We start from the raw sequence: 14,783 nt of genomic DNA on the forward strand, positions 1-14,783 counted from the left end.
TAGAGCTGTTAGAGTCATCAATACACATCTCGGAGAAGAAAAATCTGCAGCAGAAGTAATGGTGATGGAAAATGAGCAGAGGGTGCCTTTATTGTTAGTGGAACTGATGCAGTAAAATTCTCCCTTCAGACCTTTACGCTCAATATGGGAAGGACAGATGTGGAGCCAATGGCATGTGAGGATACTGAAAGAGTGACTTGTGAGCTTGACCCTGACTCCCCATTTTAATCCATCTCAGTGTAGGGATTTATAACTCACAATGGGGAACTCATCGCAAGATATCTATGGAGAAGGGGCACTTTGCACGAAGAACCAGTTTCAAGAATACCCAACAATTAATCATTATATTTTGATCATCCTATTAGTACCAAACACCTTTCCCATTGCAGAAGAGATGTTCAGCAGAGAGAACATCTCTGTCACACCTCCCATAGGTCTGTGAGGTGTGATACAATTTGTTGTTGTTTAGTCATTTAGTCGTGTCCGACTCTTCGTGACCCCATGGACCAGAGCACACCAGGCACTCCTGTCTTCCACTGCCTCCCGCAGTTTGGTCAAATTCATGTTCATAGCTTCGAGAACACTGTCCAACCATCTCGTCCTCTGTCGTCCCCTTCTCCTTGTGCCCTCCATCTTTCCCAACATCAGGGTCTTTTCCAGGGAGTCTTCTCTTCTCATGAGGTGGCCAGAGTACTGGAGCCTCAGCTTCAGGATCTGTCCTTCCAGTGAGCGCTCAGGGCTGATTTCCTTAAGAATGGAGAGGTTTGATCTTCTTGAAGTCCATGGGACTCTCCAGAGTCTCCTCCAGCACCATAATTCAAAAGCATCAATTTTTCAGCTATCAGCCTTCTTTATGGTCCAGCTCTCACTTCCATACATCACTACTGGGAACACCATAGCTTTAACTATACGGATCTTTGTTGGCAAGGTGATGTCTCTGCTATTGTGATGCAATAGGGTTCCCATATTTCAAAAACTGAAAATCCAGATGCAAAGGTTGTTGAACTTTCTTGAACAAAGTTCTTGAGCTTTTGGGGCAATTTTGAAATTTTAGAGCTATTTTTAAAGAAAAATGCCAAAAACAGCACTGTCAACATGGGGTGACATACATTTGGATTTTCCCAGACATTTCACCTATTTCTGACCAGACACTGTTTCTGATGGCTATGTCTGGGAAATTCTGGACATATGGCAATCTGTGATAGAGTCCAGTCTTGTCCTAGGCATCTGCTAAACAACCAATCTGTACTCTAAATCCATATCAGTGTTATATATTAGTTTAATTGCCATGAGATTCAAAGAATCTCAGAACTGTCGTTTGGTGCGGGTGCTAATAATTCATTGTTAGCTATGCCATGCAGGACTGCATTTCCCAGAGTTCCTTGGGGCGAGGTCATTATTATTAAACCAGTTTGTGGTATGGTCTTCAAATGCTGTCTAAACAAGAGGTCTCAATTCTTGTCTTGTCAGTGGTGCTGCTGCAAATCTGTATTAGCAGAAACTTTTCAAACACAGACAGTGCTTGAGAAATTATTTTAACTGGCATGGTTTCTTCAAACTTTGTTTGTTTTTACTGTTTCTAGCAAGCTTTAGCCTCTTAGCATTAAATTCCCAAGTTGTGGTAAATCAAATAATCTTATGTTTTACTTTCAGCTTGGAGCCTTTACAAGCTCATCTCTTTTTCAGAAGAACATTGTCAAAACTTATTATTGTACAGATTCTTTGGAACCACCTCAGGTGCCCCCCTTTAGCTACAATATAACCTAAGTATCTGTGAGTACCACAAGGAAATATTTAATTACATTATCGCCATGGTTTGGCCTCAGCTTCTCGTTCACTTTACATCTTTCTTAAGGGTCAGTTGAGCTGTTAGCATTTTAAATCCTTATTGCCATTTCAGAGCTAGTCTTTCTGTTGACATCAGAGAACTGGAGCAGGTCATAAGGGTGTCATTTTTACATAATTAAAAGTATTACGAACAAACAGTAAGCAACACATTTGGTCATGAATTATAACAAGGTTCCAATTCAGATTAATCAGATGCCAACGTGTGCAAACTTTTCCATCTACTTTCTTTCCTCGTGGAATTTTTCCAAAGTATTGTGCTGGCATTTTGCCTTAACGAAATGTAAACTAAGCATGACACAGAATTTGGCAAAGATTAAGTAAGAAATGGGGGCGGGGAAGCCGTTGGGAATGTTGTGGAGTGAAAAGGCAAACCTGCTGGTTAAGTAATACATAAATTAATAGTGAAAGCACCAATTAAAATAGCAGTTCAGTGGCAACTGCTTCATTTATATAGAATTAGCATTCTAGCTGAGATATGGAAGGTATAGTTGATCCTAATGTGTCCAGTCAGTTTCTCAGGGAATCATGTAGGGACCCAATTTAAAAAATAATAATAATGAAAAATTAACTGCTGTATTCTGATATAATTCAACCATGCTGCCTAGAGCATATGGAATTTCACAACCTAGCTACAAACCTTGGATAGACAGCTACGCAGTGTTTTATTTCCGAATATACATCCTCGAGCTAATTCTGTTTTCACAGAAGGTAACTCTTAGAACCAGCCAGCTTTTTTGTAATGTCAGTTTAGAGGCCTTAGAGAGATGCAATGAGCATCTAAAGAACTTTTTCATTTGCCAAATCGATGCCTGATGTCATCACGACAGGAAGTCAGTCAAGAAAATATGGTAAGAATTTGTTCCCATTCTTGTTGTTTAACTATACAAAACATATGTAATTAATACCTTTTTAAACATTATTTTGATGTTTCCTTTACATTTAAATGAGCATATTTTATGTATATAGTTAAATAACTTAGATACGTTACGTTAAATAGTGACTAGCGGTACAAATAGTCAAAACAAAATAAAAAAATTCCTTCCAGTAGCACCTTAGAGGCCAACTAAGTTTGTTCTTGGTATGAGCTTTCGTGTGCATGCACACTTCTTCAGATACACTGAAACAGAATCACCAGACCAATTGCAGTCATTAACAGTCATCAACAGGGTGGTGGGAATGGGTGACAGAATGATAGGTGTGATAAACGCCAATGGATATAAATCTGATATCAGGAATCACAAGACAGAGAAACCAGTAGGAGAACACTTCAATCTCCCAGGACATTCTATAAAAGATCTCAAAGTAGCTGTCTTATTACAAAAGGATTTCAGAAATAGACTGTATTACTCAGAAGGGTGGTGGGAATGGGAGATTGGCAGGAGAACACTTCAATCTCCCTGGACATTGGATTCTTATCTCATTATACATGACTAAGCCATTTTTCACCTTCTCACCCCTTGCCTTTTCCTGTAAGACCTATTGCAGTCGTTAAGAGTCGTCAACAGGCTCATCTCAGCTATCTGCCAATCTCCCATTCCCACCACCCTTCTGAGTAATACCCCTCCCCACCTTCTCACTATATAGAAGGGTCTGGCAACTTCTGTTTCAGTGTATCTGAAGAAGTGTGCATGCACACGAAAGCTCACACCAAGAACTAACTTAGTTGGTCTTTAAGGTGCTACTGGAAGGAATTTTTTTTATTTTGAGTTCTGGTTATGATACTGTGGGACTAATGTGAATGACCCCATGCACATTTTCTGTGTATGTGCCTGGATTTGTGCATGTACATGTAATAATATCATTCCCAAATATAAATACTACAGTCATACTGAAAATTTGTATGGGCAGGATATTGATAAAGTTACCTGCCTCCTGTCCAGACATGCAGAGCAGGTTGACACAGGAAATCGAATGCACGACTCTATTATGGCAAATTGGAATAGAAATCAATTGAATGGTGAGCATGAAAAGGAAATTCAATATTATAATTAAAAACCAATTTAAAGAGCGAAATGTCAATAGAAAGATTGGCTACTATGAAAACATTTACATGAAATTACTGAGGAAATCCCCCACTGAGGGAAAGCCATGATTACAACTAATGAATTCATTCCGAGATCAATTTTATATTAAAAGCAGCTTTTAATTCCTATCTGCTTTGCTGACAGTTCCTAATACTGTTCAATGTGAGGAAGCAAAACTCCAAGAGTGGGATGGAGGAGGGAAGGAGAGAAAATTAAAGGGGAAAGTGGTGATGAATAGAGGACAGCCCCTGTTGTGCTCTCCCCTCCAGAGGAACCTGCTCTGCATAGTAAAGTTAAGTAGAGAGCTCTTTCCTGACACTGGTTTTCTCCTCTGCCACCATTGCTACTGGAGGCAGCAGCTGGATTGGAGTAGCCAAAAGTTGTAGCTGCCCAGAATGACAGTGGCCTCTCTGTGTCTTTTCTCGCTCTACGTGGGGCTGCCCTTGAGACTGACCCAGAAACTCCAGCGGGTGCAGAATGCCACGGCGAGACTCCTTACGGGGTCCTCGCTGCGAGATCACATTCACCAGCTATACCAGCTGCACTGGCTCCCGGTGGAGTACAGAATCAGGTTTAAGGTGCTGGTTTAAACCTTTAAAGCCCTATACGGCCTAGGACCCTCGTACCTATGGGACTGCCTCTTCTGGTATGTCCCACAGAGGAACTTACGGTCTTCAAACAAAAACATCTTGGAGGTCCCAGGCCACAGAGAGGTTAGACCTCCACCAGAGCCAGGGCTTTTTCAGCTGTGGCTCTGATCTGGTGGAACGCTCTGCCACAAGAGACTAGGGCCCTGCGGGACTTGACATCTTTCCGCAGGGCCTGCAAGACAGAGCTGTTCCACCAGGCCTTTGGTCAGGGCACAGCCTGACTCCCTCCTTTGGCAATCCTCTCAGAACTTCTAGCCCAAATGGTTGCCATTAATTTGATTGGAATTAATTTTATAATGAAATGATTTTAGAATGTTTTATCATTTTACTGTTGTTAGCCGCTCTGAGCCCAGCTTCGGCTGGGGAGGGCGGGATATAAATAAAAATTTTTATTATTATTATTATTATTATTATTATTATTATTATTATTATTATTATTCCCTAAGATTCATCTGAGGGAATAGTCTTGCAGCAACAAAGTATTCCAAATCAGAAGAATCTTTATTTGCATCAGCCACTAGCCATAGCAATAAAATAAAATGTACTGAAGATAGAGGTAAAACCTAAACTATACAAAATACATTTGGGGGGTTTATGTCAATAATCAAATAGTAGATCTAATTCTAATTGCCCCTGCTAAAAACCTTGCAGTTTTTGCTGTCAGCTGATCATCTTGATCTGCTAAAAGATAGGACACAGTAGCAATGGTTGAGCAACCTGGCGGGGACAATAATAGAGGAGCAAGGACGTCACTCCTCAAATCTTTATAAAGAGTGCAAGTCAGAAGCACATGAGCCACTGACTCAATACTGTCCTCTCCACATGGACATAGCCATTTTTCCAGTGGAATTTTTTGAAATCAAGTACAGCCGAGGGCAGTATATTCCATCTTGCGAAAGTGAAAGCACGTCTGTATTTTGGAATTGTTACATTTTGCAAAGAGGGTGCCCAAATGTCAAAATGACTAGGTGGAAAATAATCATGCCATGGACAAAATTTCCTTACTGTGGCCAGATTATTCTGTCGCTTGATATCATATAAAAAGGTAAAGGGACCCCTGACCATTAGGTCCAGTCGTGACCAACTCTGGGGTTGCGGCACTCATCTCGCTTTATTGGCCAAGGGAGCCAGCGTACAGCTTCTGGCTCATGTGGCCAGCATGACTAAGCTGCTTCTGGCGAACCAGAGCAGCACATGGAAACACCGTTTACCTTCCCACCAGAGCGGTACCTATTTATCTACTTGCACTTTGATGTGCTTTCAAACTGCTAGGTTGGCAGGAGCAGGGACCGAGCAACGAGAGCTCACCCCATTGCAGGGATTGAACCGCCAACCTTCTGATTGGCAAGTCCTAAGCTCTGTGGTTTAACCCACAGTGCCACCCGCATCCCTTGATATCATATAGGCACTGTCTAATTAAATTATTTGCTTTGCTGAAGCCCAGTGTTAATAACTGTTGTGGTGATGCAAGGGCGATCGGGCTGCGACATCTCTCACCCCATTGATTGTCAGGGTTGATTCAGCTGATCTGGCTGGCTAGACGGGTTTCCCCTTTCTCTCTCACCACTCCATGTGCGTTCCTCTTGAAGCGGCGTGCTCTGTGGAAGATGACGATCATCCCAGCAGTGGCGTAGCGTGGGTTGTCAGCACCCGGGGCAAGGCAAGTAATTTGCGCCCCCTAACCCGTGGATTTGCGCCCCCTAACCCTAACCCCCAGATGTTGCGCCCGGTGCGGCTGGCCCCCCCTGCACCCCCCACGCTACGCCACTGCATCCCAGATAGAAGAATTGTAGCTAAAGGTCCAACAGTGTATTTCTTCACGCAGTGAATATTTCAACGCAGGATTTGATACCACTAGATTTGTTGCATACCAGTTTGAACAGTTTCAAAAAGAGTGTATGTCTCATTCATGGAGGATAAAGTTAACAACGGCTAAGGTTGGAGGATAAATTTGGTTTGGTCCACATTGTAACGCAAACCTACCTTGCTGGCACATTTCTGAACTGATTCAGAAATGTGGTGAACTCAACTGATGTATGGAAAAATGAAACAAAAACAAAAAACATTCAAAGCAGACAGATTTGTCCATTCCTAGCAATGGCTGCTAGTCATGACGGTGTTTACAGTGGTACCTCATGTTACGGACGGATCCATTCCGGAGGCCCATCTGTAACGTGAAATACCCACAAATTGAAGCGCTGTGTCTACGCAGGCGCGCGGCACGATTTGGCGCTTCTGCGCAGGCGCGAAGCGCAATTTAGCACTTCTGTGCATGCACAAGTGGCGAAACCCGGAAATAACTTATTCCGGCATTTCGGGTTGCTGTGGGACGTAATGTGAAAAGACGCAACATGAAGCAGACGCAACACGAGGTATGACTGTATGTACTACAGCCAGTATCACAGGCAGAATGTCTCCAAATAACTCACACAGCTTTATTGCAGTCCGCATCTCAGCCTTTTGGCTAAGATCAAGTGTGTATCTGAATAACAATATCTGGGGATTACGGAATATATAGTCCCATTTTGCTTGTGGGCATCCCAAATGCATCTGGTTGCCCACTGTGGGAAAAGGATGTTGGACTATGTTTGGTCTTATCCTGCAGGCCTGCTCTTATGAACATCTGGAAAGCTCCCCAAAACCCCTTTAGCATGCTCCCCAGATGCCCACTTGCGTCCTCCACACCACTCCAATGAGGATTATGGGAATGCTTTGTGTCATAGTGCTTCAAAGTGTTGTCCTCTGAGGCAAGCCAACTCTGGAAAGGCTGCACTGAGTTTCTCCCTGCTCCGAGGAAGACGGAACGAAACAACGCCCCCTTCCCCCACAACTGTCTTTATATTAGAAAACATGCTTCAGTGTTTCTAAAATAATCCCTGTGTAATCTCTTTATAGCTTTCTAATGTTCGTATTCCCTTTTGTTCTCTTGGATACATACATTTTCATGAAGTTTAGTGATCTATTCAGGCCTCAACACAATATGCATTTGAAACTCCCTCTCAATGACAAGGAGAGCTACTGAGGGATTTGTCTAGTGATGCCATTCCACCGCCGACTTTGTCTACAGTAATTTATTAGCATTAGCAGAATTCAATTACAGATGACACATAACAATAAGCAGACATTAATTAACGCTAAATACCCAAATTACTATGCGATGTTACTTCTATACTAATTTGTCCATTTATTAGTTCTGTGTTGCCTCTTAAGAAATTAAATGGCAGATATATGCGTTACTACATTTCCATATTAATTTGTAGATTGCATTCTAAGATTCATTGTTATGTCCTGTCTTTTATGGTCTTTCTGCTCTATAGTTTTAACGAAAGCCACGTTGCTAGCCTGGCACCAAGATTAGTGGGGGGAAAGCTGGTTTTGACACTAAATGTCAGCAGTAAACCTCCAACATTGAAATGAACTTGATGCATAGTACATTTACTTATATGCAGATCCTGCAAATGTTGAGTAGAAGTGAAGCATAGTGATTTAGTGAGGGCTGTAATTTCATATCAGGGATTCACTGTCATTCAACATGCTTTAAGCAAGTCCTTCAAAGAACCTTTCAGCACCTGAATGAACTGCATAGACAACAGAACCAGCCCACAGGCATCTTGTGAAAATATGGAAACTATCTTATACATTCTTCAAACACTACTTTGTGTGTAAATAACACAGACCTTAGTTTAATAGAATTGAGACTATTGTTGATTTAGGGTATTCAAGCAGTACCAAAAATGCAAATACTGTATGTATTTCCCCCCAGTTATATACAAACTCTCTTTCATGGTGCATTGAGCTCCTGGTTCTACAAAATGAATTTTCTAATCCCGGTGTTAGTCTGCTAATTCTAAAAAGCACTTCTAACTCATTGCTTAAAATTGCATAAACTAAGGTTACCAGATTTTTTTCAAAGAATCCAGGGACACTTTTTTTTTTTTTAAAAAAAAAGAGAAGTCAGTTGACCGGGTGGCCGGGTGCTCTCGCACCAGCTCGATTTGAGTCACGGTGTGTGTGTGTCAGTGGTTCCCCCTCAGCAGTGGTGGCGGCAGTGACTCCTCCTTCTCACTGCGTCAGCTCCAGGGTTTTTACTGGCCCTGGAGCGCTGTTGGGCAGTTGGCCGGGTGGTCAGGAGCTCTTGCTCCTAGCTCGATTTGGGTCACGCGGGCAGGGGGAGTCAGTGGTTCCCCCAGTTGATGCACCGGGTGTCCCTGGTTCCCCTTTGGCAGTGGTGGCAGTCTCAGCAGCCCAGAGCCAGCCTGGTAGCGCAGTTGGCTCTGGCTGGCTCCAGGAGCTGTTCACTGCCATGGTGTCTGCCATTTTGCCTCACCGGAAGTCCCCATATGATGTGTCTTGTGCCATTGAACCAATCACACAACATTCATTCCCTACTAATAAATCTACAACACTTAAAATATAAATCTGGGAAAATTCCAGGGATGGATTTTGTCCGGGGGCAGATTTGTAAATCTGGGGACTGTCCCCGGAAAATGGGGACGTTTGGTAACCATAGCCTAAACAGCCTAGTTGAGAGATATACTGAATGACGTCTTTAAAACACAACGAATGGCTACAGTGGGACCTAACTGTGACTAACTTCTCAGGACTGGTGCAAAAGAGCTGGAGAGGAGTAGCCAGCAATTTTCCACATCGGGGTGGGCAACATTTCTGCCCCCAACGACTGCAAGCAACAGTGGGTTGGTGGTGGCATGGCAAGAGTGGGTGATGGTCGTGTCTGCCAGTGGAAGTTACTTGAGTCAGTGGCAGGCATGGGCATCCACAAGATCATTCATATTCATGCCCACAAATATACACATTCCTTCCTTTCCTTAACCTCCTTCTTTAAAAGTAGTATTAGTTTGCATCTTCCTCCTCCTTTTAAAGCTCTATTTTCCTTCCCCTTCTTAGAGGCAAGATCTGACCAGAGAACTTCAGATGCATTGCTTTCCCATCACAGAGTGCAATAGGTAGATGTCCATTTCCCTGGTTGGAAACAGAAATAATAATAATAATAATAATAATAATAATAATAATAATAATACACCCATCTGACTGGGTTTCCCCAGCCACTCTGGGGGGCTCCCAACAGAACATGAAAAACACAATAAAACATCAAACATAAAAAACTTCCCTAAACCGGGCTGCCTTCAGAGCGCTTGCTCAATTGTCTAGGGCACCAGGATTGTATTTAGCACAAGGCAGCACAATTGGGAAAGGTACAATCTCTGTAGCTAAGTACAGTGGTACCTCAGGTTACATATGCTTCAGGTTACAGACTCCACTAACCCAGAAATAGTACCTCGGGTTAAGAACTTTGCTTCAGGATGAGAACAGAAATCGTGCTCCAGCGGCACAGCAGCAGCAGGAGGCCCCATTAGCTAAAGTGGTGCTTCAGGTTAAGAACAGTTTCAGGTTAAGAACAGACCTCCGGAACGAATTAAGTACTTAACCCGAGGTACCACTATATATAGACCAGGCAACACAAGGTGGGCTCTCTGTGGGTTCACCAAAGCTTTCATTTTCACTCCTAAACAATTCTCTTCACTTGTAAATGAGCATTAGAATTGCAGCCTCGGTGTTGTCATTGCTGGCTTTCCACACAATAACTTTGACGTCAGGTGTGGGGCCAGTGGGTGTGGCTTCCCCCAAATGGCCTGGCAGGCAAAATGGGGAGGCTTGACAGGCCACATTTGGTCTGTGAGCCAAAGGTTCACCCCCGCCCCCATTTAAACCCACAAACAAGAGCACCAATCTTAGGAGAAGGGGCTGCGCTGCAACATAATGCTGCAACTTGTAGACCTCACTGTGGCATTCCTAAAGAAAGGCACAGGGTTTAATATTGTGTGGCAGAAAAGCTGAGGAGTTCAGCTTTGCTCTGCCTACCTTCCTGTCTTCACAGTGTCAACCACACTTTTTGTTCATCAATCTACTTGTTTTTCTCTAATAATGCTAAATGTATTTACAGCTATGTGGGAGGTTTTGACCAAGTATAAATTAGAAATTATGTCAAATGGTGAGGAGGGGAACCCCCTAAGCTGCAGTGAGCGTCAGCAAAGGCTTTCTAATTAAACAAAAAAGATTAAAATTAAACTGTTACACAAACATAAATGAGATCTTCCAGGAGGCTGCAGAACAGAATTTTTTTCCCCAGCCAGACAAAAATAAACCATTTTTTATTCATTAGTTTCTATGCAGAACCGACAAGCATTTGCATTGTTCTGAGTTGTACGGATTGTTTGTTGACCAGAACCCCAATTCTCATATTATCAGTAGTGTAATGCTGCCATTGAGGAGGAAATAATTGCCAAAACCCAGATTGGAATCTTCTTAGCAGGGGTATCTGTGGTATCCCCAAGGCTAGAAACCATGGGGTTGTTACATTAGTGGTTATTGGGAGATAACCACTAAGCAACTAATGGGGTGAATCCATTTTTCATGTTTTTCCCAAGTAGTGCAACTTTCTGGGTTTTGGTTTCAGGGTTTGCCTGATTGTATACTGACTTCCATTGATCCCAAGCCATGGTGGGGTCTGTTTTTGGTCTGCTTTCTTGTCCTATTCTGGTTCCAGGCATGAGTTGATCCTGACACCCAGTATGTGGAGTAGAGGTAAGCATTTTCCCCATCGGAATACTTTGGTTTTCCCCATAGGACATTGAGACAATCAAGCTAACTTCTATCACAGAACTAACACCAATATCCTGAGTGCTGTGGAATACAAGAATTTAGTTCAAGAAAAGGAGAGTTGTGAATGTAAAAGATAAGGAAAAAATACGCAATCGGTGTTTGAAAGGTATGTGAAATCAACTTATTCCATTATAAAAATGATGATTCCCAGTGCTTTTTTCGGGGGGGGGGGGCAGGAGTACACATACCCCTAAACATTTTGCGAATCTTTGTACTTTGGTCCATTTGCTGTATTTATTTTCCCCAATTTGAACTATAAAATGGTGGTTTTCTTGAGTCAATGAGAGTACCCCTAACCATTTTTTAAAGAAAAAAAGCACTGATGATTCCCCCCTTATTATTGTTATATTTTCCTTATCAGTGGCGTAGCGTGGGGGGTGCAGGGGGGGCCGGCCGCAATATCTGGGGGTTAGGGTTAGGGGGCGCAAATCCACGGGTTAGGGGGTGCAAATCCATGGGTTAGGGGGCGCAAATTACTTGCCTTGCCCCGGGTGCTGACAACCCACGCTACGCCACTGTTCCTTATTAAGTTTGGTTTTTTGGTTTTTTAAAAAGGAATGTGATAGAACACCGAGAGCTTCTTTAACGACACTATTAGAAGAAATATGCACTGACCACAAGATTTACTTTGGATCCCAATTTGGTACTTTGGAAAACAGGCCAACACATTCCAAGATGCTTTGCAGACTGCCCAATTCAGATCAAGGTTTGTGTTTGATTAAGTTCTGAGCGGCAGTGCAAATGTTTTCAGGATTTTACTGCCCCATAACGCCTAAGGCAGCAACTATTGGCAAACTACTGTGCATGCGCATTTTAAATTTTGAAGTGATAATTTACCAGGACTTCAGTGTTTGCTGAGGCAGCCATCTAGTGGAAGCTATGTACAGTGATTTTTCCATTAGTTATGACAGTATGGTGTGAAGTAGCTCGATGATTATTCGCCAACCTTTTTTTGGCCCATAAGCTCATATGGAAATCTGAGGAACTGTCCTGGAAGACCACACCCCACAGCCATTTGAGCATCTTCCAGGCAACCCCACCAAACATGCTGCCCCAGCCTACATTGCAAACCCCTCATCAGCTCCTAACACAACGCCAACCCAATACAGGCACACCACAAACACATACACAATCCCCCATGCAAGACAACTGCCAGTCCTGTCTGCTTCTGTATTCTGAAATAAAGAGTGGTGCTGTGATCTAAACCACTGAGCCTCTTGAGCTTGCCAATTAGGAGGTCAGTGACGGGGTGAGCTCCCGTTGCTCGGTCCCAGCTCCTGCCAACCTAGCAGTTTGAAAGCACACCTGTGCAAGTAGATAAATAGGTACCGCTGCGTTGGGAAGGTAAACGGCATTTCCGTGAGCTGCTCTGGTTCCGCCAGAAGCAGCTTAGTCATGCTGGCCACATGACCTGGAAAAACTCTGCGGACAAACGTCGGCTCCCTTGGCCAGTAAAGCGAGATGAACGCCGCAACCCCAGAGTCATTCGTGACTGGACTTAACTGTCCCTTTTTCTTCTCTGCCTCAGGCAGCAAAATAACCATGGGGAGCATGGAGGATAAATTGCGAGCAAGCGAACTTTGTAACATCACGCAACATCATTACTGACTCCATTGAGGCATCTACCATAGCTTACATCCCAGCATTGTGGAGTTCGAGCCAACATGAGATAACCTTAACTCTCACCTTACACTGGCAAGGTTTCTTTGATCATTGAATTGTACTTGGGTATTGCATGGTTTGCTGAACCCGTGCATGCAAATTAACTCTTGATAAAGATTTTCTGAACTGGATTAAGGGACCACCAATCTGTAATGCCCCTTTGATTTTTTTTCTGTTATATATTGGATTCCTCTGGTCTTTCATCCATCAATCTACAGAATCGGAGCCTTCATCTACAGATTTGGAATTGATTGCTGTGTTTTTGGCAATTTGGACAGTCCTCTTCTGATCTGGCAACAGAGCCCAAAGGAAAGTGGGGCATGGTGGGCAGGGCAAATGTTGTTGCCCCAGCAATTAGTGAGAACTTGCTCTAGCAACGTATTTAGAGCTTATGCTTCCAGCCTATGGATCATAGGCTCCATCCCCTTTTTAAGAACCTCAGTCCTTAAAGGGGAAACACTTGGGACTACAGGCCATTAGGCAAACTTGTCAAGGATTTTCAATACATTCACCAGGAATATACATACACATTTTGCATGGATCTTTTATGTAAAATATGTGTTTTGGTGTGCATTTTTGTGCACTAAAATGCATTGCATCCATCCAAAGAAGTACCGGATTTTTGCTCCATAAGAGCACCTAGTTTTTAGAGGGGGAAAGCAAGAAAAAAAATATTCTGCACAGAGCATGTAAGCGGGTCTCGCTTTTCTTGCTTTAAACCCTTCCGTTCCTCCTCCCGCTTTGCTAAGAAGCCAGCAGAACAAGAGCGATAGCTGCACAGCGGCTCTTGTTCTGCTGGCTTCTCAGCAAAGCGGGATGAGGGACGAAAGGGAGCCCTTACAAGGGAGCGCTGAGCAGAGCCTGGCACTGGCTCTTGCTGGCTTTTCTGGGAGGTGTGGGAAGGGACAGAGAGCAGCCCATCAGTCCCTTCTCCCTCCTCGGAGAAAAGCCCCCAAGAGCCGCACTCCCTTTAAAGAGCCTCACGGAGTGTGTGTGCGGCTCTTGGGGGCTTTTCCGCGAGGTGGGAGAAGGGACTGATGGGCTGCCCTTCTCCCTCCTCAGGGTAAAGCCCCCAAGAGCCGTACACACGCCCCATGTGGCTCTTTAAAGGGAGCAGAGCCTCCCGCCTGCATTCGCTCCATAAGACGCACAGACATTTCCCCTTACTTTTTAGGAGGGAAAAGGTGCGTCTTATGGAGCAAAAAATACAGTACATTATCAGAATGAGAACTGCATTCCAATCTGTAAACTTCAGAAGCAAGATCGGGTTGGTCCATGGCAAAAAGTGGTCCATGGCAAACAAATTCCTTCCCCGACTTCCCCTGGCATCCTGAGCACCATGATGGCAGTGTTACAGGCACCAGGGATCCTGGAAGAGATAATTTCCCCAGGACACATGTCATTACTATGGATTCCTGGCACCAGGGCAGCATTCATTCTACACACCAATGAAGGGGAGAGTGAAAAGGGAAATAACTCACTTCCAACCCAACACTCAGAGTGTTTGGGTATCAAATTGCCTGTTCCAAGCCAAACTAAGCCTACAGGAGCTCACCCATCACTAATCAAAACACAATGTCCTTTTAAAAAATGATAATAAAACTGGAGAACAACAGATATTTAATAAGCTACAAAAGAAGCTCAAGTGAATTCTACTGTGGCTCCAGGGTACGGCGATAGGGCAGTGCTTGATGAAAACAAAGAAAAGTCACTTCTGCTAGGGATTTTTCCACCATCTTGCCTTCTGCTTATAACAGGCTAGTCACAAGCGAGGTGGTGATAAGCAATGCTATTTCAACGGATCACCAGGATCCTAGTGGGCTCTTACAACTGCATCCAAAGACTTCTTCATAGCACTTTCTTTGTTTTTAGCTATGCATGTATAAGATATATTTTCATCCAGATCTGTATAATCTCT

Source organism: Podarcis bocagei, assembly GCF_964188305.1.
Source record: "Podarcis bocagei genome assembly, chromosome: 8".
Lineage (NCBI taxonomy): Eukaryota > Metazoa > Chordata > Lepidosauria > Squamata > Lacertidae > Podarcis > Podarcis bocagei.